At 39.8% G+C, this 26154-nt stretch overlaps 1 long non-coding RNA gene across 4 annotated transcripts; it reads left to right on the top strand.

The window, feature by feature from the left end:
* The first annotated feature begins 18526 nt into the window (after window positions 1–18526).
* Window positions 18527–20276, top strand: LOC127913007 (uncharacterized). Of its 4 annotated transcripts, none has more exons than XR_008084355.1 (4): window positions 18527–19165; window positions 19334–19725; window positions 19786–19841; window positions 20071–20276. It is a non-coding gene; the product is annotated as an uncharacterized LOC127913007 (long non-coding RNA). The 4 variants fall into 4 exon arrangements; XR_008084354.1 differs by lacking the exon at window positions 19786–19841 and adding an exon at window positions 19901–20012 and having other exon boundaries at window positions 18528–19165; window positions 20127–20276; XR_008084352.1 differs by lacking the exon at window positions 19786–19841 and adding an exon at window positions 19901–20012 and having other exon boundaries at window positions 18529–19165.
* Window positions 20277–26154: the final 5878 nt, after the last annotated feature.

The following is a 26154-nucleotide window of genomic DNA, read 5'->3' as shown; positions in this document are numbered from 1 at the left end:
CTTTCCTTCTGCCAAAACTAGCATGGAGAGTAACTTTCCGTCTGCCATTGTTTTGATATACCATATCTGTAGTTGCTGTTTGCGTTCACTTCTCTATTGTAGAGAGGTAATTGAGTTCAAATAATAGTTATCAGAGATACTGTATGAGGGGGTGATCCAGCATAGATTCCTGGTTGCTGCTAATGACACCGCTTGACACCTTGACATGCAAATATGACGAGCCGCTATCTGAATTCTGAATAACTAAGCCGGGTTTACATTTTGAAAACTCATGTCAGGTTGTTATCAAATACTAATATCCAATTCCGTTTCTGACATTCTGAGGGATCAGGCATTAAAAACATGATAAAGAACCTGTTTATTATGTATTTAGTTAGAAAATAAAGATACTATATGTTACTTGGTGTTAAAGTTTTAGGGCATGAATCTGACAATGGTGGATGCATGGAACCTAGCCAGAGGAGACACAGGTATTTGTGTGATTTGTTGTTGATTGCAGAACTGGGCAAGCAGAGATGCAGTGTATCAACTTGGTATTACTGGAGGGCTTAAACCGTACGTGTTGATTTGAAGTCGGTCTCCGCCTCGGTACACTGTTTGTCGCAGGAAACGGCTCTAATCACAACTTCACTGCCGGAAAAATTAGCTTGTCACATTTCATCCAATCATTATTTTGAGTGGCGAGATAAAAAAAAACTCTTTTAAATTCAAATTTGAAATGTACAACTATGGATCTAATCAGGTTTGTTTAATCAGAAGATTCGGAATGGGAAAAGAAGAACATTTAGGAAGGACGGGGCCAACCATTGGGCCCACAGGTGGGAACGCCAGATGAGCAACATTGTAAAATGATGCCTGGATTGTGTTTGTTAATTTGGTCAGCACCAAGACTGTTATTTATGTGGAAATGAGTGCAACCCAGCCTCCAGCACTTTGGTTCAGACTTGCTACATCTCCATAGGGATATATGGCTGGGGAAATTATTATATGAATAAATCATAGGCAGCACATTCCCAATCCAGCCACTGGATTCCAAAGTGTATTAATCTGATAACAAATATGCTATATTACAGATACGTGATCGTTCCACATGTATTGCAGAAGCCCAAGGTTTCTGTCCGTCTGTTCCATATTAGGGTGATATAGGAACGGAATTTTCATATCTACTCCCACTAAAAGAAGATAATCAGGGTCCAAAACCTATCTTGAGGTGTGCCTGTAAATCAAATTTTTACATTTCCGATTGACAACAATAAATGGATGCATGTGGAACTTGCGTGCTATACAGTATGCATGCTTTTCATTGGTCAGGATTTTGACCATTTAGGGTCCTCAATGCATTCATGTTTCTTTGCATCAATTCCTTCCTATCATGTGAAGGAGGCTAAGCAATGACACTGAAACAAGTAAGTTAGTGCTAGGTCAGTGGCGGTTGGTGCCATTTAAGATCAGGGACGACGATTCTTATTTTATGAGCATGGCCTTATTTCTATAACAGCATGTTGGATAACTGTCATTCATATTCCATTCACCCAGCTCAGTGTAACATCAATAAGTTTAGGCTACAACATGATATTAAAATTTCAAATTTTCCCTTTAACCATCAGGAGGTTGCTACCAACCTAGCCTACGAATAAACATTTACAATGTAGGTGCACAGGTTGAGAGAAATTAGAGTAATCAAGGTGAACGACTTTGACACATTCAATATCGCCTTGCACAATATTGCCTGCATCTAGCTGATCCAGGACATAATCATTAGTCCGCCAGTTGCAAACAAGAGTTTCTATTGGACAAATTAAAGTCTGTTTTATCGCTCTTCTCCGCTCACCTTTTCCCTTCGCTTGTGGACTTCAGTGCACAACATATCAGTTTTCATGTGACCAGGCAAAAACACATTTCCAAGTCAAACTTTTGTACCATAACCGCTAACCGCTACACACAGCCTACATCACTGTCACCATATTAGCTAACGTCAAGTCAACATAGTTCTAGTAGCTAACGCGTTAGTAAACACGCTACAGTCATGCAGTACAGTTAGCAAGAATTTAGCAGTTACACTGGCGGGCCCTAATGGCAATAGATTAATAAAACATTTACCTTGACTTGGAAGACTTCCACTTCCATAGCCAGCTAGGTAACATAGCATCGCTTTGTTTGAGCCGGGTGTTTGAGTAAGCTAAACTAGCTAGCTGCATTTGCTAGCTAAGTAAGTGAAATTGAAAAATATACTAAATATAGCTAGCTCTTGCTGTCTCTCTCTCTCTCTTGCTTCACCTTCATTTTTGAAGAAATTAATTGGTTCAAAACTGTTCAACTATTGTCTTTTTCTCTCTTTGAGTCAAATACTGACTACATGTTATGCACTGCAGTGCTAGCTAGCTGTAGCTTATGTTTTCAACACAAGATTCATTCTCTAATCCTTTGATTGGATGGACAACATGTCAGTTCATGCTGCAAGAGCTCTGATAGGTTGGAGGATGTCCTCCAGAAGTTGTCATAATTACTGTGTAAGTCTATGAAACGCAGTAGGAACCATGGGCCTTCTAGGTATTTGTATTGAAGTCAATGTACCCCAGAGGACGGAAGCTAGCTGTCCTCCGGCTACACCATGGTGCTACCCTACAGAGTGCTGTTGAGGCTACTGTGACCTTTATTGTAAAACAATTATGTTTTAATACATGATTTGGTGACAGGACATAGTTTAATATAGTTTGGATGGTCCTCCCCTTCAAATAAAATCAAATCAAATATATTTATATAGCCCTTTGTACATCGCCTGATATCATCCTTCCTTCTCTAATGTTAGCTTGTTCGAAGCGGCGTCCACTAACAACACCCCCTGTGGCATGTTGAGAGTATCAAGACGTACATGTAACCCTCCCGCCCTGCCTTTTGGCCCCATGACTTGGGGTCATGCAAGAAAAAGCCATTTAATGGCTTGTTAGAAGCTTTTGGAAGAAATGCTAAAAAGACAATACAATGCAATTCAAGGACATTGCACTCTCCCAACTCTCTGTTCCTATCAATCTTTTTCACATGCACAGGCATGTGCACACACAGGCACATAGAGAGAGTGAGAGAGAGAGACTTACATTATTTATTAGTTCTCATTAAACAATCAATTGATACTGGCATTGATGTACAGCTCTTTAATGGCACTTGCAGAAATTCTTTACTTTAATGTACTATGGTTCTTTTACCTTGCTTGATTATTTTATTCTCTAAGAGTCTCGGCAGGAGGGGTGGGGGGTGTTCAAATGAATCAGTCCATACTAAGCAACCCTTGGGATTTAAGAACCCTTTTCATGGAAAGCGTCTTGTTATATCTGGCTCTCGGGCTTTAACAGGGAAAATGTGTTGTCATCTCTACCACAAGGACAGAGAAAAAAAATATTTAAACACTACAAATCATGGACCATATGGCAACCATGTAAACTTCCTTCTGTAAATAATGGGTTAGATAAACGATTAAGGACATCACACTAACTAATATGGTGTCAGATGCAAGAGGTAGGTGGATAGGGAATTATATTGCTGTTGTCATGCCCTGGCCACAGAGAGGCTTTTATTCTCTATTTTGGTTAGGCCAGGGTGTGACTAGGGTGGGCATTCTGGGTTCTTTATTTCTATGTTTTCTGTTTGTATGTTTTGGCCGGGTATGGTTCCCAATCAGGGACAGCTGTCTACAAATTAATCCCCCCCCAAATGCATTTGTCTACCACCATATATTCATAAATTAATGAGTGCTTAAGGTAATAAACCTCCAGGGACAGCTGTCTATCGTTGTCTCTGATTGGGAATCATAGTTAGGCAGCCTGTTTTGCCACCTCAGTTGTGGGTAGTTGACTTTGTTAGTGGCTTGTATAGCCCTAGTAAGCTTCACGGTCGTTTTGTTGATTCTTGTTTTTGTTGGTGACATTCTAATTAAAAGAAATGTACGCTCACCACGCTGCACCTTGGTCCGGTCATTTCCATGACAAAGTGCGTGACAGCTGTGAGTGAGTGGGTGTATATTACTAAATGGAGCCAATAATATAGAGTGTTTAACAGTGGATATGTAGTCCCGCTTTGTTCAAATATGGAATGAGGGGTAATTGTTCAACTGCTTCCAGATAATTGTAAATAAACACATTAGTTGCAATTCATTTTGTATACCAGCAACAAAACCATCATACATTTCTGAAATGTTTTTGGGAAGGGATTAGCACATCACAGCTAAATGTCTTGTTCTGTTGTTTGCCTGATGCAGCGAAAGGAACTATTGCTCAGTGAAACCAGAGGCATGTATTATGGAATTACCTCAAAGCACGACTGCATTCAAATGATCCCTGGCTGCCATGGGGACATAGTCAGGGAAGAATCAAGCACACAGACCAGAGGATGTGAGAGTGACAGGCTCCCGTCAAATTAGTTCAAGTTGTTTTAGGGCATCTTTGTCCCTGGAATGAATCAGTGGCATGAATTCAGAATGGTAAAACATGTAACCCTGACAGCACATACTGTACAATGACTTTGAAGTCAAAGTTGGGCTACAGGGCTCTGAAAAGGTTAACTAGAATCTAGATAAGACTGCAACTTTTCAATGTGATTTCGTGAGATGAAAAAATTAAAAGCTTTTCTTCATTCCTTTTAGTCTGGTCCTCATTAGAAACGGAATCCATACTAGCATCGATGTTCAGCGATAAATCTGGTAAAATATGTGAAATCCATTGAAGGCCAATTGACGGATACAGTAAATGGTTAATGCTGCAAGTGGATTCGTTTTGATCCTGATGTACTTCATTATAAACGGAACACAATGAGACTACACAATGCCTAGACACAACTGAGGGTTCACTTCCTGGTTACGAAGCAAATGAATTCATGGTAAAGATTTTTTTTTTTTTTTTTTTCCCAGTCTCACATATGGCCTCGTCTTCTCTTGTGATCATTCATTTATTTGAAAGATAAGATGATTGCTAAGGACTTTTCATTGTATTCTGCTCAATCTTCCCAGCCTTGCATTGTAGTTATATGGCACGTGCCAAGACGAGGCACAGCCCAAGTAATAAGATCTGAAAGAGAGTAATAAATTGTTGATGGTTCATTCACATTCCTCCGCAGGGCTGAGTTCTAACATGTATTATGAAGCTATTTAGTCAGGCCTCCTCTAGTCAGGCCTCCTCTAGTTAGCTTTAGGATGAGTACCGGATATAATATACAGCACATAAAGCCATCAACTGCAGGAAATGAGCTATGTGCAAATCAATCAAATGAAATGACCTCTGAGCGTAATTATGGAATGACAGTTATTGACATTGGCACAGTCATTATGCAACGATTATGTAATGATTGTATGTTTATTAAAACCCAATAGCTAATTTTATTAACATATTATTTTATATACATTTGCTAGAAGATACTACAAATTACCCTGTGTGTTTGATTTTTATAAATTGTATCTAATGAATAATAATGCTAATCATTTAAACAAATCTACAGATTAACCCCCCAAAATGCATTTGTCTACCACCATATATTCATAAATTAATGAGTGCTTAAGGTAATAAACCTCCAAACTCTCTAAATCTTCTCAAATGGTGTAGCTCTCTTATCAAGAGGCTTCACCCTCTCCTACAGTAATGCAATTATCCTAAGATATGGTAGGACATTAAAGTTGGGTTCCCCGTTGTTTCATCACATTGGCTGTGTCCAAGGGAGACAAGACTGTGTGACCTACATATTTTTTTATTTTTTTTACTCGTGCTCTGGCTTCAGGGATATTGTCTAATTAACATTTTAATTAAACACAAAATATTGTTAACCCTAGGCCATTCTCAGAACCTCATCTCAGACAGACTCATTACAGCAGTGTTATAGCGTCTCTCAGTTGGCCTAAAAAGAGTTACAGTATATAGGTCTACTACAGAGTCCAAGTCACTGCATCCAAATTAACAGTGTTGCTGCTCACCGAGGAGAAATGGGTAGGAATGATCGCCTTCGTTGTGTATAGCATGTCAATACTACCTAGGTAAATTCATGGTGATTATTGCTTGCTGGAAGTCTGGAGACGGACCTATACTTAAACCATCGGCAGGTCAACAGCAGGTCAACAGCAGGTCAACAACAGGTCAACAGCAGGTCAGCAGCAGGTCAACAGCAGGTCAGCAGCAGGTCAACAACAGGTCAACAGCAGGTCAACAGCAGGTCAACAGCAGGTCAACAGCAGGTCAACAGCAGCTCAACAGCAGGTCAACAGCAGGTCAACAGTAGGTCAACAGCAGGTCAACAGCAGGTCAACAGCAGGTCAGCAGTCTACAGTAATAGTCAAACGTTTGGACACACCTACTCAGTCAATGAATTTTATTTTGTACTTTATTTTGTACTTTTTCTTATTTGTAGAATAATAGTGAAGACATCGAACTATAAAATTACACATATGGAATCATGCAGAAACCAGAAAAGTGTTAAGCAAATCCCAAAATATTTAGGATTTTTCAAAGTAGCCACCCTTTGCCCTGATGATAGCTTTGCACACTCTTGGCATTTGCTGTGGAATGTTGTGGCATGCAGGTTAAGTTTACCTTGAATTCTAAATAAATCATTGACAGTGTCACCAGCAAAGCACCATCACACCATCACACCTCCTCCTCCATGCTTCACAGTGGGAACCACACATGTGGTGATCATCCGTTCACCTAGTCTGCGTCTCACAAAGACACGGCGGTAGAACCAAAAATCTCAAATTAGGACTCATCAGACCAAAGCACACATTTCCACCGGTATAATGTCCATTGCTCATGTTTCTTGGCCCAAGCAAGTCTCTTCTTATTATTGGTGTCCTTTAGTAGTGATTTCAACGATGACTGCCTGATTCACACAGTCTCCTCTGAACAGTTGATGTTGAGATGTGTCTGTTACTTGAACTCTGTGAAGAATTTATTTCGGCTGCAATCTGAGGTGCAGGTATCCTATGCAGCAGAGGTATCTCTAGGTCTTCCTTTCCTGTGACGGTCCTCATGAGAACCAATTTCATCATAACGCTTGATGATTTTTGATACAGCACTTGAAGGAACTTTCAAAGTTTTTGAAATGTTCCATATTGACTGACCTTCATGTCTTAAAGCGATGATGGACTGACCTTCATGTCTTAAAGTAATGATGGACTGACCTTCATGTCTTAAAGTAATGATGGACTGTCGTTTCTCTTGCTTATTTGAGCTGTTCTTTCCATAATATGGACTTTTACTCAAATAGGGCTGTCTTCATGTCTCTTTACCACCCCTACCTTGTCACAACAGAATTGATTGGCTCAAACGCATTAAGAAGGAAAAAAATCCACAAATTAAATTTTAACAAGGCACACCTGTTAACTGAAATGCATTCCAGGTGACTACCTCATGAAGCTGTTTGAGAGAATACCAAGTGTGTGTAAAACTGTCAGCAAGGCAAAGGGTGGCTACTTTGAAGAATCTCAAATATAAAATATAATGTTTAACACTTTTTTGCTTACTACATGATTCCATATGTGTTATTTCATAGTTTTGGTGTCTTCATTATTATTCTACAATGTAGAAAATAGCAACAATTATTAAAAACCCTGGAATGAGTAGGTGTGTCCAAACTTTTGACTGGTACTGTAAATCAAATTTAGATTTGACATTTTAGTAATTTAGCAGACGCTTTTATCCAGAGCAATTATGCGTAAGTGCCTTGCTCAAGGGCACAGACAGATTTTTTCACCTAGTCAGTTCAGGGATTCAAACCAGCAACCTTTCAGTTACTGGCACAAACACTCTTAACTGCTAGGCTACCTGCCGCCCAAATCCAATGTCAAATCCCCCGAATACAAACAGGTGTAGACTTTAAATTGAAATGCTTAACTATCAAATCGAATTGTAATAGTCACATGCGTCGAATACAACATGTGTAGATCGTACAGTGAAATGCTTACTTACGAGCCCTTAACCAACAATTCAAATAGTCTGGGTAGTCATTTGATTAGCTGTTCAGGAGTCTTATGGCTTGGGGGTAGAAAGCTGTTTAGAAGCCTCTTGGACCTAGAATTACGAGCCCTTTCCTAAAAATGCAGAGTTAAAAAGTCAGAAAAAATGTGCTAATTAAAAAAAAGAAATAGTAACACAATAAAATAACTAAAAGATAATAATAATATGTAGGAGCATCAGCAACAATGTGCAGGGGTACAAGTTAGTTGAGGTAATATGTGCATGTATGTAGGTGCAATGTGCAGGGGTACAAGTTAGTTGAGGTAATATGTGCATGTATGTAGGTGCAATGTGCAGGGGTACAAGTTAGTTGAGGTAATATGTGCATGTATGTAGGTGCAATGTGCAGGGGTACAAGTTAGTTGAGGTAATATGTGCATGTATGTAGGTGCAATGTGCAGGGGTACAAGTTAGTTGAGGTAATATGTGCATGTATGTAGGTGCAATGTGCAGGGGTACAAGTTAGTTGAGGTAATATGTGCATGTATGTAGGTGCAATGTGCAGGGGTACAAGTTAGTTGAGGTAATATGTGCATGTATGTAGGTGTCACGTGTGCTCCCTCTCCGCCCTCTGGGTCACCAGGCTGCTCGTTATGGCGCTCACCTTTCAACATCGTTATGCGCAGCTGCACGTCATCAGACTCACCTGGACTCCATCCCCTCCTTGGTTACCTGCCCCTGTATATGTCACTGCATTTGGTTCCTTCCCCGGGTGTTATTGTTTCTGTTCCAGTGTCATGTCTGTGCGTTGGTCGTGGTTTCTTGTTTTGTATTTTGTTCCCTTTGTTTATTACAACACTCACTCCCTGAACTTGCTTCCTGACTCTCAGCGCACATCATTACAGTAGGGGTACAAGTGACTAGGCAATTAGGATAACTAATAAACAGAGTAACAGCAGCGTATGTGGAGAGTGTGAAAGTGTGTGTGTGTGTGTGTGTGTGGTGTCAATATGCATGTTTGTGTTTTGTGTGTGTGTGTGTTGGAGAGTCAGTATAGTAGTTGTCAGTGTGTGGGTACAGTCCAGTGAGTGTACATAGAGCCAGTGCAATGCAAATCGTCCGGGTAGCCATTTGATTAACTGTTCAGCAGTCTTATGGTTGGGGGGTCAATGTGCAAGCTGTTCAGGAGCCTTTTTGGTCCTAGACTTGGAGCCCGGTACTGCTTGCAGGGGTACGTTAGTTGAGGTAGCTAAGAGAGAACAGTCTATGACTTGCGTGGCTGGAGTCTTTGACAATTTTTAGGCATTCCTCCAACGCCGCCTGGTATAGAGGTCCTGGATGGCAGGGAGCTCGGCCCCAGTGATGTACTGGGCCGTACCCACTACATTCTGTAGCACCTTACTGTCAGATTCCAAGCAGTTGCCATACCAGGCGGTGATGCAGACAGTCAAGATGCTCTCAATGGTGCAGCTGAAGAACTTTTAAGGATCTGAGGGACCATGCCAACTCTTTTCAGCCTCCTGAGGGGGAAGAGGTGTTGTTCGTGAGGTAATATCTTCACGACTGTGTTGGTGTGTGTTGGACCATGATAGATCCTTAGTGATGTGGACACCGAGGGAACTCAAAGCTCTCGCCCTGCTCCACTACGGCCTTGTCGATGTGAATGGGGCCGTGCTTGGCCCTCTGTTTCCTGTAGACCACAATCAGCTCCTTAGTCTTGCTAAATAGTGACTTTTTTTTCCTTTTACTGACAGCTTTATCTATTGGGCAAAGCAGAGGTCAATCCATCTAGACTGCTCTCAAGTATCATCATGCATCTACCCTGCAGGCAGATTAGAATGTGATATGAAATATTTGGCCTTTCAATAACATTAATGGAAGAAAACAAATCCAAGAAGCAGTTTTTTTCTGACAGCATTTTGGAGGAGTGACATGTCCCAGTAAGCAAAATTGTGTTGAAAGGACATCTGACAGATGTGTTAAAAATAGGTTAATTTTAGGTTCTGAAAGATAGACTAGTGACAGAATACTACTTTACTATTTACATTGACCCCCATTTAGTTCTTACACTGCTGCTACTCGCTGTTTATTATCTATGCATAGTCACTTTACCCCTACCTACATGTACACTGCTGCTACTCACTGTTTATTATCTATGCATAGTCACTTTACCCCGACCTACATGTACATTGACTCGGTAGCGGTACCCCTGTATAGAGCCTCGTTATTGTTATTTTATTGTGTTACTTTTTATTTGTTTATGTTTGTAATGAATTTCCTCCTCTTCTTCCGAAGAGGAGAGGCGAAACGGATCAGAGGACCAATAGTTGGCGTGGTAATTGTCCATGGTACTTTTTAATACGTTGAGGTACACATGAACAAACTAACAAAAACTAAAAAATGTGAAAACTCAAAACAGTCCTATCTGGTGCACACACAGAGACAGGAACAATCACCCACAAACACACAGTGAAACCCAGGCCACCTAAGTATGATTCTCAATCAGAGACAACTAATGACACCTGCCTCTGATTGAGAACCATACTAGGCCGAAACATAGAAATAACCAAAACATAGAAAAACAAACATAGACTACCCACCCAACTCACGCCCTGACCATACTAACTAAATACAAAACACAGGAAATAAAGGTCAGAACGTGACAATGTTTAGTTTAGTTGGTAAATATTTTCTTAACTCTTTGTTGAACTGAATTATTGGTTAAATGACTTTTAAGTAAGCATTTCACTGTAAGGTTTACTACACCTGTTAAATTCGTGACGCATGTGACATATAAAGTTTGATTTGATTTGACAACCAGAAAACCGTATTACCTATTAGATAACCAGTATACTATATTACCTTCCAGATAACTAGTATACTGTATTACCTATTAGATAACCAGTATACTATATTACCTTCCAGATAACTAGTATACTGTATTACCTATTAGATAACCAGTATACTATATTACCTTCCAGATAACTAGTATACTGTATTACCAATTAGATAACCAGTATACTATATTACCTTCCAGATAACTAGTATACTGTATTACCTATTAGATAACCAGTATACTATATTATGTTCCAGATAACTAGTATACTGTATTACCTATTAGATAACCAGTATACTATATTACCTTCCAGATAACTAGTATACTGTATTACCTATTAGATAACCAGTATACTATATTACTTTCCAGATAACTATTATACCGTATTACCTATTAGATAACCAGTATACTATATTACCTTCCAGATAACTAGTATACTGTATTACCTATTAGATAACTAGTATACTGTATTACCTATTAGATAACCAGTATACTATATTACCTTCCAGATAACTAGTATACTGTATTACCTATTAGATAACTAGTATACTGTATTACCTATTAGATAACCAGTATACTATATTACCTTCCAGATAACTAGTATACTGTATTACCTATTAGATAACTAGTATACTGTATTACCTATTAGATAACCAGTATACTATATTACCTTCCAGATAACTAGTATACTGTATTACCTATTAGATAACCAGTATACTATATTACTTTCCAGATAACTAGTATACCGTATTACCTATTAGATAACCAGTATACTATATTACCTTCCAGATAACTAGTATACTGTATTACCTATTAGATAACCAGTATACTGTATTACCTTCCAGATAACTAGTATAACGTATTACCTATTAGATAACCAGTATACTATATTACCTTCCAGATAACTACTATACTGTATTACCTATTAGATAACCAGTATACTATATTACCTTTCCAGATAACTAGTATACTGTATTACCTATTAGATAACCAGTATACTATATTACCTTCCAGATAACTAGTATACTGTATTGCACTGTCATCAGACTCACCTGTCCATCCTCTATTAGATAACCAGTATACTATATTACCTTCCAGATAACTAGTATACTGTATTACCTATTAGATAACCAGTATACTATATTACCTTCCAGATAACTAGTATACTGTATTACCTATTAGATAACCAGTATACTACATTACCTTCCAGATAACTAGTATACTGTATTACCTATTAGATAACCAGTATACTTATTACCTTCCAGATAACTAGTGGCATACTGTATTACCTATTAGATAACCAGTATACTATATTACCTTGCAGATAACTAGTATACCGTATTACCTATTAGCTAACCAGTATACTATATTACCTTCCAGATAACTAGTATACTGTATTACCTATTAGATAACAGTATACTATATTACCTTCCAGATAACTAGTATACTGTATTACCTATTAGATAACCAGTATACATATTACCTTCCAGATAACTAGTATACTGTATTACCTATTAGATAACCAGTATACTATATTACCTTTCCAGATAACTAGTATACTGTATTACCTATTAGATAACCAGTATACTATATTACCTTCCAGATAACTAGTATACTGTATTACCTATTAGATAACCAGTATACTATATTACCTTCCAGATAACTAGTATACTGTATTACCTATTAGATAACCAGTATACTATATTACCTTCCAGATAACTAGTATACTTTTAAGTATTTCCTATTAGATAACCAGTATACTATATTACCTTTCCAGATAACTAGTATACCATATTACCTATTAGATAACCAGTATACTATATTACCTTCCAGATAACTAGTATACTGTATTACCAATTAGATAACCAGTATACTATATTACCTATTAGACAACCAGTATTGTCACGCCTTGGTCTTAATATTTTGTGTTTTCTTTAATTATTTGGTCAGGCCAGGGTGTGACATGGGTTTATGTTGTTGTATTTCGTATTGGGGTTTTTGTATTATTGGGATTGCGGCTGAGTAGGGGTGTTGTATGGGCTTGGTTGCCTGAGGCGGTTCTCAATCAGAGTCAGGTGATTCTCGTTGTCTCTGATTGGGAACCGTATTTAGGTAGCCTGGTTTCGCTTTGTATTTCGTGGGTGATTGTTCCTGTCTCTGTGTAGTTTCACCAGATAGGCTGTAATTAGGTTTCAGGTTCTGTTTGTTGTTTTAATATTTGTATAGTTATTTCATGTGTCACTTTGTTCATTAAAGTCATGAGTAACCACCACGCTGCATTTCGGTCCGACTCTCTTTCGACAAACGAAGAACGACGTTACAAGTATACTGTATTACCTATTAGACAACCAGAATACTGTATTACCAATTACATAACCAGTATACTGTATTACCTATTAGATAACCCAAATACTGTATTACCTATTAGATAAGCAGTATACTGTATTACCTATTAGATAAGCAGTATACTGTATTACCTATTAGATAAGCAGTATACTGTATAACCTACAATCAGAATATTGCATTAAATCAAATCAAATATTGATGAAATTGTTTGTTCACGTACACGTGTTTATCAGATGTCATTGCGTGTGTAGCGAAATGCTTGTTTTTCTAGCTCCAACAGTGCAGTAATATCTAACTAAATGCTTGTGTTTCTAGCTCCAACAGTGCAGTAATATCTAACTAAATGCTTGTGTTTCTAGCTCCAACAGTGCAGTAATATCTAACTAAATGCTTGTGTTTCTAGCTCCAACAGTGCAGTAATATCTAACTAAATGCTTGTGTTCCTAGCTCCAACAGTGCAGTAATATCTAACTAAATGCTTGTGTTTCTAGCTCCAACAGTGCAGTAATATCTAACTAAATGCTTGTGTTCCTAGCTCCAACAGTGCAGTAATATCTAACTAAATGCTTGTGTTTCTAGCTCCAACAGTGCAGTAATATCTAACTAAATGCTTGTGTTCCTAGCTCCAACAGTGCAGTAATATCTAACTAAATGCTTGTGTTCCTAGCTCCAACAGTGCAGTAATATCTAACTAAATGCTTGTGTTTCTAGCTCCAACAGTGCAGTAATATCTAACTAAATGCTTGTGTTTCTAGCTCCAACAGTGCAGTAATATCTAACTAAATGCTTGTTTTTCTAGCTCCAACAGTGCAGTAATATCTAACAAGTAATATCTAACCATTTCTCAACAGCACATACAATACACACAAATATAAAGTAAAGGAATGTAATTCAGAATATATAAATATTTTGTACGAGCAATGTCTGAGTGGAATAGACAAAATTACAGTAGAATAGAATACAGCATATACATATGAGATGAGTAATGCAACATATATAAACATTATTAAAGTGACTCGTGTTCCATTATTGAAGTGACCAGTGATTTCAAGTCTATGTATACAGGGCAGCAGCCTCTAAAGTGCTAACGATGGCTATTGATGAGATAGAAGCTGTTTTTCAGTCTCTCGGTCCCAGCTTTGATGCACATGTACTGACCTTGCTTTCTGGATGATAGGTGAACAGGTGCTTGTTGTCCTTGATGATCTGTTAAGCCTTCCTGTGACATCGGGTGCTGTAGGTGTCCTCAAGGGCATGTAGTTTGCCACCGGTGATGCATTGGACAGACCGCACCACCCTCTGGAAAGCTCTGTGGTTGCAGGCGGTGCAGTTGCCATACCAGAAGGTGATACAGCCCAACAGGATGCTCTCAATTGTGCATCTGTAAAAGTTTGTGAGGGTTTTAGGTGGCAAGTTGTTGCGCCTTCTTCACCACACTGTCTGTGTGGGTGGACCATTTCAGGTTGTCAGTGCTGTGTATGCCGAGGAACTTGAAGCTTTCCACCTTCTCCACTTCTCCCGTCGATGTGGATAGGGGTGTTCCCTCTGCTGTTTCTTGAAGTCCACGATCAGCTCCTCCGTTTTGTTGACGTTGAGCGAGAGGTTATTTTCCTGGCACCACAATCCCAGGGCCCTCACCTTCTCCCTGTAGACTGTCTCGTCATTGTTGGTAATCAGGCCTACTACTGTTGTGTCGTCTGCAAACTTGATGATTGAGTTGGAGGTATGTGTGGCCATGCAGTCATGGGTGAACAGGGAGTACAGGAGGGGGCTGAGAATGCACCCTTGTGGGGCCCCTGTGTTGAGGATCAGCGTAGTGGAGGTGTTGTTTTCTACTTTCACTACCTGGGGGTGGCTCGTCAGGAAGTCCAGGACCCAGTTTCACAGGACGGGGTTCAGACCCAGGGCCTCAAGCTTAATAATGAGCTTGGAGGGTACTATGGTGTTGAATGCTGAGCTGTAGTCAATGAACAGCATTCTTACATAGGTATTCCTCTTGTCCAGATGGGACAGGGCAGTGTGCAGTGTGATGGTGATTGCATCGTCTGTGGCTCTATTGGGGCGGTAAGAAAATTGAAGTGGGTTTATTACCTATCAGATAAGTAGAATACTGTTTTACCTTCCAGATAACCACTATGCTGTATTACCTGCCAGAAAAGTAGAATACTGTATTACCTACCAGATAACCCATATACTGTTTTACCTGCCAGATAACCAGTATACTGTATTACCTACCAGATAAGTAGAATACTGTATTACCTACCAGATAACCATTATATTGTATTACCTGCTAGATTACCAGAATACTGTATTACCTACCAGATGAGTAGAATACTGTATTACCTACCAGATAAGTAGAATACTGTATTACCTACCAGATAAGTAGAATACTGTATTACCTGCGAGATAAGTAGAATACTGTATTACCTACCAGATAACCAGTATACTGTATTACCTACAAGATAACCAGTATACTGTATTACCTACTAGATTACCAGAATACTGTATTACTTACCAGATAAGTATAATACTGTATTACCTGCAAGACAAGTAGAATACTGTATTACATACCAGATAACCAGTATACTGTATTACCTATCAGATAAGTAGAATACTGTATTACCTACAATATAACCAGTATAATGTATTACCTACAAGATAACCAGTATACTGTATTACCTACTAGATTACCAGAATACCGTATTACTTATCAGATAAGTATAATACTGTATTACCTATCAGATAAGTAGAATACTGTATTACCTACCAGATAAGTAGAATAAGGTATTACCTACCAGGCAAGTAGAATACTGCATTACCTACCAGATAACCAGTATACTGTATTACCTACCAGATAACCAGTATACTGTATTACCTACCAGATAACCAGTATACTGTATTACCTACCAGATAACCAGTATACTGTATTACCTACCAGATAACCAGTATACTGTATTACCTACCAGATTACCAGTATTCTGTATTTACCTACCAGATTACCAGTATTCTGTATTACCTACCAGATTACCAGTATTCTGTATTACCTACCAGATTACCAGTATTCTGTATTACCTACCAGATTTCCAGAATACCTGGTCTACAAAATGTTGACACCAATCAAGAGGACACGATTTAGAAACCACAGGTTGTCTAACGTCGTCTATCCATGAAAGTGCCTATATTTTTCTAGAAATTGTGCACCAATCTTGAATTGTAATATTAAATTAAGTAAGCGTTTGTAGTTTATAAAGTATTTAACTTTAATACAGACCACATTGAGAATTAAATCAAATCGATTTTTGATTTGAATTAAGAATTACCACGTGTCCCTCCGTGCACCCTCTGTGATTCTAGGAAGACATTGGACTATTACATTGAGCTGGACTATTATTTCCCTACCAGAAGTATTTGTATGGACATTTTAGTAGGTTGCTTGCAAGTTGTATATTCAAATCAAATCAAATCAAAGTTATTTATATAGCCCTTCGTACATCAGCTGATATCTCAAAGTGCTGTACAGAAACCCAGCCTAAAACCCCAAACAGCAAGCAATGCAGGTGTAGAAGCATGGTGGCTAGGAAAAACTCCCTAGAAAGGCCAAAACCTACGAAGAAACCTAGAGAGGAACCAGGCTATGTGGGGTGGCCAGTCCTCTTCTGGCTGTGCTGGGTGGAGATTATAACAGAACATGGCCAAGATGTTCAAATGTTCATAAATGACCAGCATGGTCGAATAATAACAAGGCAGAACAGTTGAAACTGGAGCAGCAGCACAGTCAGGTGGACCGGGGACAGCAAGGAGTCATCATGTCAGGTAGTCCTGGGGCACGGTCCTAGGGCTCAGGTCCTCCGAGAGAGAGAAAGAAAGAGAGAATTAGAGAGAGCATATGTGGGGTGGCCCGTCCTCTTCTGGCTGTGCCGGGTGGAGATTATAACATAACATGGCCAAGATGCTCAAATGTTCATAAATGACCACCATGGTCGAATAATAGTAAGGCAGAACAGTTGAAACTGGAGCAGCAGCATGGCCAGGTGGACTGGGGACAGCAAGGAGTCATCATGTCAGGTAGTCCTGGGGCATGGTCCTAGGGCTCAGGTCAGTTGAAACTGGAGCAGCAGCATGGCCAGGTGGACTGGGAACAGCAAGGAGTCGTCATGTCAGGTAGTCCTGGGGCATGGTCCTAGGGCTCAGGTCCTCCGAGAGAGAGAAAGAAAGAAGGAGAGAATTAGAGAACGCACACTTAGATTCACACAGGACACCGAATAGGACAGGAGAAGTACTCCAGATATAACAAACTGAACCTAGCCCCCCGACACAAACTACTGCAGCATAAATACTGGAGGCTGAGACAGGAGGGGACAGGAGACACTGTGGACCCTTCCGAGGACACCCCGGACAGGGCCAAACAGGAGGATATAACCCCACCCACTTTGCCAAAGCACAGCCCCCACACCACTACAGGGATATCTTCAACCACCAACTTACCATCCTGAGACAAGGCTGAGTATAGCCCACAAAGATCTCCGCCACGGCACAGCCCAAGTGGGGGGCCAACCCAGATAGGATGACCACAATAGTGGTCAACCCACTCAGGTGACGCACCCCCTGCAGGGACGGCATGGGAGAGCCCCAGCAAGCCAGTGACTCAGCCCCTGTAATAGGGTTAGAGGGTTATTATGTGAACTGTATTGAGGTGGGGTGTACTAATGACATGTGGCCGAGAAGACTGTGGACATTTTTAAGGCCTTTGTTGTGTCGATGAACACCCCCCACATTCATACCCTCTGCACTCACCCACTAGAAAATAATACAGATTATTGCAAATCCTATGTTGATGACTGGGTTCGTTCTTGTATGAAGTTGTTGTGTTGGATTGCTCTGCCACTATTAGTATTATTGTATGAGGTATTCTTGTTTGGGTTACCCCTGTGCTGTGATGTGGGTTTTATATGGTGTGTATTCTCTTCTCTCTCCACTGGCTATCTGGTAAACAGGCTACACTCTAGGCAGTCTCTTCTGCTGATGTGTGTGGGTCTGGTAGTGGTACTCTCTCTATTCTACTCTTTTCCTTTCGGCATGGTTAATACCTGCCTGGCGCCCCAACAAAAGCTTTCTTTACCCCTCTCTAATAAATACCGCTACAAGCTTGCATTCACTTGCCACTCCCTGTTGCATACAACAGGCTTCCAATTCCCCTTTCACAACGGGATTTATGGCTGATTTAAGAAGAAATCATCAAAACTGTTACTGTCAACACTGCAACTTTATTTGAAGCTTAACAGGCACTTACTACAATATTTTTAGGGACAGTTTTATTTTTTTAAATAAACTTGAACATGTGCTCTTTATTACAGAATGTTACAAGATGTTATCAAGCTACACTTCTCAAAAAAAACACAGAATTGGTGGAATGACCCTGCAGATGCAAGATCTTAATTTGAGACATTTGGTACAGGGAAATTAAATTTGAATTATTATTATGGATTAAAATGAATGGACATTTTTGTAGGAGTTGATACATTTTAAGGGAAATTCAGGTTGGACATTTCAAAGTGAAATTAAAAAACTTCAGAAGCCTTTTTAAACCTCAAATACACTTACCCTGCAACCCTCATTCATGTGTTGTTGACACTCACTCGGAAGGGGATTGGCAGAGGCATAAGGTTACTGAGAGTTTCATTAGTTAGTTAAACCAGAAGGGGATTGGCAGAGGCATAAGGTTACTGAGAGTTTCATTAGTTAGTTAAACCAGAAGGGGATTGGCAGAGGCATAAGGTTACTGAGAGTTTCATTAGTTAGTTAAACCAGAAGGGGATTGGCAGAGGCATAAGGTTACTGAGAGTTTCATTAGTTAGTTAAACCAGAAGGGGATTGGCAGAGGCATAAGGTTACTGAGAGTTTCATTAGTTAGTTAAACCAGAAGGGGATTGGCAGAGGCATAAGGTTACTGAGAGTTTCATTAGTTAGTTAAACCAGAAGGGGATTGGCAGAGGCATAAGGTTACTGAGAGTTTCATTAGTTAGTTAAACCAGAAGGGGATTGGCAGAGGCATAAGGTTACTGAGAGTTTCATTAGTTAGTTAAACCAGAAGGGGATTGGCAGAGGCATAAAGGTTACTGAGAGTTTCATTAGTTAGTTAAACCAGAAGGGGATTGGCAGAGGCATAAGGTTACTGAGAGTTTCATTAGTTAGTTAAACCAGAAGGGGATTGCAGAGGCATAAGGTTACTGAGAGTTTCATTAGTTAGTTAAACCAGAAGGGGATTGGCAGAGGCATAAGGTTACTGAGAGTTTCATTAGTTAGTTAAACCAGAAGGGGATTGGCAGAGGCATAAGGTTACTGAGAGTTTCATTAGTTAGTTAAACCAGAAGGGGATTGGCAGAGGCATAAGGTTACTGAGAGTTTCATTAGTTAGTTAAACCAGAAGGGGATTGGCAGAGGCATAAGGTTACTGAGAGTTTCATTAGTTAGTTAAACCAGAAGGGGATTGGCAGAGGCATAAGGTTACTGAGAGTTTCATTAGTTAGTTAAACCAGAAGGGGATTGGCAGAGGCATAAGGTTACTGAGAGTTTCATTAGTTAGTTAAACCAGAAGGGGATTGGCAGAGGCATAAGGTTACTGAGAGTTTCATTAGTTTAGAGTTAAACCAGAAGGGGATTGGCAGAGGCATAAAGGTTACTGAGAGTTTCATTAGTTAGTTAAACCAGAAGGGGATTGGCAGAGGCATAAGGTTACTTTTGAGAGTTTCATTAGTTAGTTAAACCAGAAGGGGATTGGCAGAGGCATAAGGTTACTGAGAGTTTCATTAGTTAGTTAAACCAGAAGGGGATTGGCAGAGGCATAAGGTTACTGAGAGTTTCATTAGTTAGTTAAACCAGAAGGGGATTGGCAGAGGCATAAGGTTACCGAGAGTTTCATTAGTTAGTTAAACCAGAAGGGGATTGGCAGAGCTGCATAAGGTTACTGAGAGTTTCATTAGTTAGTTAAACCAGAAGGGGATTGGCAGAGGCATAAGGTTACTGAGAGTTTCATTAGTTAGTTAAGTCTGGACACTGCTATAGCAAATTGAATTCCAGACTGTTTATTTGACATTTAGCAAACGTACTTATCCAGAGCAAATGGGGTTCAGTGCCTTGCTCAACGGCACATCAACAGGTTTTTCTCCCAGTCAGCTTTAGGGACTCAAACCAGCAACCTTTTGCAATTGCTGGACCAATCCCTCTTAACTTTTGCTCTTCATTTGATCACCGTGTTTTGCAGGAAATGTCTTAATATCCCCCCCCAATTTCAGACTAGATTTGCCCTCACAAACAATGCATCAACCCCTAAATTCACACAACAATTCACATTTTCCGTTGCCGCAGGATTATTTTCCTGCTGTGAGAAACTGGGTCAAATGAAGATTCCACACCTGTAGTATTCACAACGAGATCTGGGAATTGGAAATGATCCTTGCATCGAGATGGGTCCTCTATTTAAATGAACGCTATTGGTGCAATTATTTGTTTGGGTCCGTGGCAGAGAAATCTATGGAGGAAATACGCACTCACAAGTGGAAGTCAGTGGTATTGATTTTGAATCTAAAGTACAGTACTTTACGTCCGACAGGCTCATCAACATTCACAACTGGCCGTTGAGGAATGGCGGTGGAGTTCCACCAATGAGCACAACATTTGTTTTGCCAGCAACCACACTATACAAAAAGCTGGCACGTGTTGTTTGTAGTTGTTGGGCTCAGGAACGGTTTCTCAATATCCACAGCAATGGTTTAGAATGCATGTTGCCACACAATGATATTTGCAAGTAGCTGGGACTAGCAGTAGTGTTTGTTTTTATTTTTGGTTTAGAATGCATGTTGCCACACAATGATATTTGCAAGTAGCTGGGACTAGCAGTAGTGTTTGTTTTTATTTTTGGTTTAGAATGCATGTTGCCACACAATGATATTTGCAAGTAGCTGGGACTAGCAGTAGTGTTTGTTTTTATTTTTGGTTTAGAATGCATGTTGCCACACAATGATATTTGCAAGTAGCTGGGACTAGCAGTAGTGTTTGTTTTTATTTTTGGTTTAGAATGCATGTTGCCACACAATGATATTTGCAAGTAGCTGGGACTAGCAGTAGTGTTTGTTTTTATTTTTGGTTTAGAATGCATGTTGCCACACAATGATATTTGCAAGTAGCTGGGACTAGCAGTAGTGTTTGTTTTTATTTTTGGTTTAGAATGCATGTTGCCACACAATGATATTTGCAAGTAGCTGGGACTAGCAGTAGTGTTTGTTTTTCCAATGAAATCTCTTGAACGTGCCCGCTCTTCCCCTCCTCTCTTCTCCAGACCATTTCCGAGACCTTCCCTTAGCTCAACTCATCCCTGCTCCTCTCAGAATGACCTCTTGATCTTGAACGTGCATCCTTGGCAAGCTCTCCCGCTTATCTCTCTCAGAATGACCTTCTGCAGGTTTCAAGACTAGTCATTCAACTGAGACTGCTCTCACCGCTAAAGCTAACTCTTTTGGTTTAGAATGCATGTTGCCACACAATGATATTTGCAAGTAGCTGGGACTAGCAGTAGTGTTTGTTTTTATTTTTGGTTTAGAATGCATGTTGCCACACAATGATATTTGCAAGTAGCTGGGACTAGCAGTAGTGTTTGTTTTTATTTTTGGTTTAGAATGCATGTTGCCACACAATGATATTTGCAAGTAGCTGGGACTAGCAGTAGTGTTTGTTTTTATTTTTGCATTCAAGACTTGTGTTTTATTTTATTTCATGTGTAATAGACACACAGTTTAAATGAACAAATACGTTGTTGGTGATTCAAATGTCACAGTAGAGCAAATGTAATGTAAATGTAATGTAAATGTAAATGTAATGTAAGTGTAATGTAAATGTAATGTAATGTAAATGTAATGTAATGTAAATGTAAATGTAATGTAATGTAATGTAAATGTAATGTAAGTCTAAATGTAATGTAAATGTAATGTAAGTCTAAATGTAATGTAAATGTAATGTAAATGTAATGTAAGTCTAAATGTAATGTAATTGTAAATGTAACGTACATTTAAATGTAAATGTAATGTAATGTGAATTTAAATGTAAATGTAAATGTAATGTAATGTAAATGTAAATGTAATGGAATGTAAATTTAAATGTAATGTAAATGTAATGTAAATGTAAATGTAAATGTAGGATTCAAAAGAAACTTGCCAGTCGTTTGTCTGAGGGAGATTTAGAGGGACTGATGTTTTTTTTTCGTCTTTTATTGTTCTTTGTTAGCATGCGGTCTGGACCGGCCTTTCAACATCCACGGACGATGATTTTGGTCCGGTCCATCCCAACTCTGAACCAATCATAGATGTCTATATTTGGTTCAGATTTGGTCCGAACCATCCTTGACTTCGACGTTCGGTCCGGAACGGCCTAAATTTGATACAAACATAGATGTCTATACATAGTTGGTTCAGATATGTTCCAGTCCGGATCGTTCTTGATTTGTCCCAAACACTATCCACGGTTACAACGGGTGATAGGTAGCCTCAAGGTTAGAGCATTGGGTCAGTAATCGAAAAGTTGCTAGTTTGAATACTAGAGCCAACAAGGTGAATATTCTGTAGCAGTGCCCTTGATCAAGGCACTTAACCCTAATAGCTCCAGGGGTGCAGTACAATGGTGACCTTAGCTGTGACCCCATTACCTGGGCGGGAAAACCTTGACGTTGGTCAAATTTATACGCTTTTGTTGTCAGGATTTGTTTTCCAGGCTATCCATACAACAATATCTTCTTCGATCTTCCGGAAGATCTAATCACAATCAGACTCCAAAAATCTTTTGATTTTCTACACCTGTCGACAAATGTGGGCACAATCAGGACATGTTAAAACTAGGTATAAAAGGGGCTATAGACGTCTGTCTATTTTTATTGTTTGAATTTGGTCCAGTCTGGACTGGCCTTGATTTCAATCTCCACAGACGTTCAGTCCGGACCTGTCCTATATTTGTCCCAAAAATAGACATCTATAATTGGTTCAATCATACAAAATACATTTTTAACAAATTTGTACAGCACAGTACAGTACATCACAGCAGTACATTACAGGGCTCCCGAGTGACACAGCGGTCAAAGGCACAGCATCTCAGTGCTTGAGGCGTCACTACAGACACCCTGGTTCGATTCCAGTCTGTATCACATCCGGCCATGATTGGGAGTCCCACAGGGTGGCGCACAATTGGCCCAGCGTCGTCCGGGTTTGGTCGGGGAAGGTCATCATTGTAAATAATCACTTGCCTCGTTAAATAAAGGTAGAATAAATACATAAAACAGCAGATTACAGTACAGTACAGTAAAGAACACTTGAGTAGATTACAGTAGAATTATTCCTATATAGAGCCATAGTATGTATTCCTTTATAGAGCCATAGTATTTATCCCTCTATAGAGCCATAGTATTTATTCCTCTATAGAGCCATAGTATTTATTCCTATATAGAGCCATAGTATGTATTCCTTTATAGAGCCTGAGTATGTATTCCTCTATAGAGCCATAGTATTTATTCCTTTATAGAGCCATAGTATTTATTCCTTTATAGAGCCATAGTATTTATCCCTCTATAGAGCCATAGTATTTATTCCTTTATAGAGCCATAGTATTTATTCCTTTATAGAGCCATAGTATTTATCCCTCTATAGAGCCATAGTATTTATTCCTTTATAGAGCCATAGTATTTATTCCTTTATAGAGCCATAGTATGTATTCCTTTATAGAGCCATAGTATTTATTCCTTTATAGAGCCATAGTATTTATCCCTCTATAGAGCCATAGTATTTATTCCTTTATAGAGCCATAGTATGTATTCCTTTATAGAGCCATAGTATTTATCCCTCTATAGAGCCATAGTATTTATTCCTTTATAGAGCCATAGTATTTATTCCTTTATAGAGCCATAGTATTTATTCCTCTATAGAGCCATAGTATTTATTCCTATATAGAGCCATAGTATTTATTCCTATATAGAGCCATAGTATTTATTCCTCTATAGAGCCATAGTATTTATTCCTTTACAGAGCCATAGTATTTATTCCTCGATAGAGCCATAGTATTTATTCCTATATAGAGCCATAGTATTTATTCCTCTATAGAGCCATAGTATTTATTCCTATATAGAGCCATAGTATTTATTCCTATATAGAGCCATAGTATTTATTCCTCTATAGAGCCATAGTATTTATTCCTCTATAGAGCCATAGTATTTATTCCTCTATAGAGCCATAGTATTTATTCCTTTATAGAGCCATAGTATTTATCCCTCTATAGAGCCATAGTATTTATTCCTCTATAGAGCCATAGTATTTATTCCTCTATAGAGCCATAGTATTTATTCCTTTACAGAGCCATAGTATTTATTCCTTTATAGAGCCATAGTATTTATCCCTCTATAGAGCCATATTATGTATTCTTCTATAGAGCCATAGTAGTTATTCCTCTATAGAGCCAGAGTATTTATTCCTCTATAGAGCCAGAGTATTTATTCCTCTATAGAGCCAGAGTATTTATTCCTCTATAGAGCCATAGTATTTATTCCTCTATAGAGCCAGAGTATTTATTCCTCTATAGAGCCAGAGTATTTATTCCTCTATAGAGCCAGAGTATTTATTCCTCTATAGAGCCATAGTATTTATTCCTCTATAGAGCCATAGTATGTATTCCTCTATAGAGCCATAGTAGTTATTCCGCTATAGAGCCATAGTATTTATTCCTTTACAGAGCCATAGTATTTATTCCTTTATAGAGCCAGAGTATGTATTCCTTTCTAGAGCCAGAGTATGTATTCCTTTCTAGAGCCAGAGTATGTATTCCTCTATAGAGCCAGAGTATGTATTCCTCTATAGAGCCAGAGTATTTATTCCTATATAGAGCCATGAGTATTTATTCCTATATAGAGCCATAGTATTTATTCCTCTATAGAGCCATTTTATTTATTCCTATATAGAGCCATAGTATGTATTCCTATATAGAGCCATAGTATTTATTCCTCTATAGAGCCATAGTATTTATTCCTATATAGAGCCAGAGTATTTATACACAGGAGGAGGCAGGTAGCTGGGTCCAGCTGGGTCCAGCTGGGTCCAGGGGCAGGTCCAGGGGCAGGCACAAGGTCATACACAGGAGGAGGCAGGTAGCTGGGTCCAGGGACAGGCAGAAGGTCATACACAGGAGGAGGCAGGTAGCTGGATCCAGAGACAGGCAGAAGGTCATACACAGGAGGAGGTCAGGTAGCTGGATCCAGAGACAGGCAGAAGGTCATACACAGGAGGAGGCAGGTAGCTGGGTCCAGGGACAGGCAGAAGGTCATACATAGGAGGAGGCAGGTAACTGGGTCCAGGGGCAGGCAGAAGGTCATACACAGGAGGAGGTCAGGTAGCTGGGTCCAGGGACAGGCAGAAGGTCATACACAGGAGGAGGTCAGGTAGCTGGGTCCAGGGACAGGCAGAAGGTCATACACAGGAGGAGGCAGGTAACTGGGTCCAGGGACAGGCAGAAGGTCATACACAGGAGGAGGCAGGTAGCTGGGTCCAGGGGCAGGCAGAAGGTCATACACCGGAGGAGGCAGGTAGCTGGGTCCAGGGACAGGCAGAAGGTCATACACAGGAGGAGGCAGGTAGCTGGGTCCAGGGTCCAGGTAGAAGGTCATACACAGGAGGAGGCAGGTAGCTGGGTCCAGGGGCAGGCAGAAGGTCATACACAGGAGGAGGCAGGTAGCTGGGTCCAGGGGCAGGCAGAAGGTCATACACCGGAGGAGGCAGGTAGCTGGGTCCAGGGACAGGCAGAAGGTCATACACAGGAGGAGGCAGGTAACTGGGTCCAGGGACAGGCAGAAGGTCATACACAGGAGGAGGCAGGTAGCTGGGTCCAGGGACAGGCAGAAGGTCATACACAGGAGGAGGCAGGTAACTGGGTCCAGGGGCAGGCAGAAGGTCATACACAGGAGGAGGTCAGGTAGCTGGGTCCAGGGTCCACACAGGTAGAAGGTCATACACAGGAGGAGGC

This window comes from Oncorhynchus keta, chromosome 28 (genome assembly GCF_023373465.1).
Source record: "Oncorhynchus keta strain PuntledgeMale-10-30-2019 chromosome 28, Oket_V2, whole genome shotgun sequence".
Lineage (NCBI taxonomy): Eukaryota > Metazoa > Chordata > Actinopteri > Salmoniformes > Salmonidae > Oncorhynchus > Oncorhynchus keta.
Note: the sequence above shows the minus strand (reverse complement) of the source record. Positions and strands in the feature narration are given on the sequence as shown.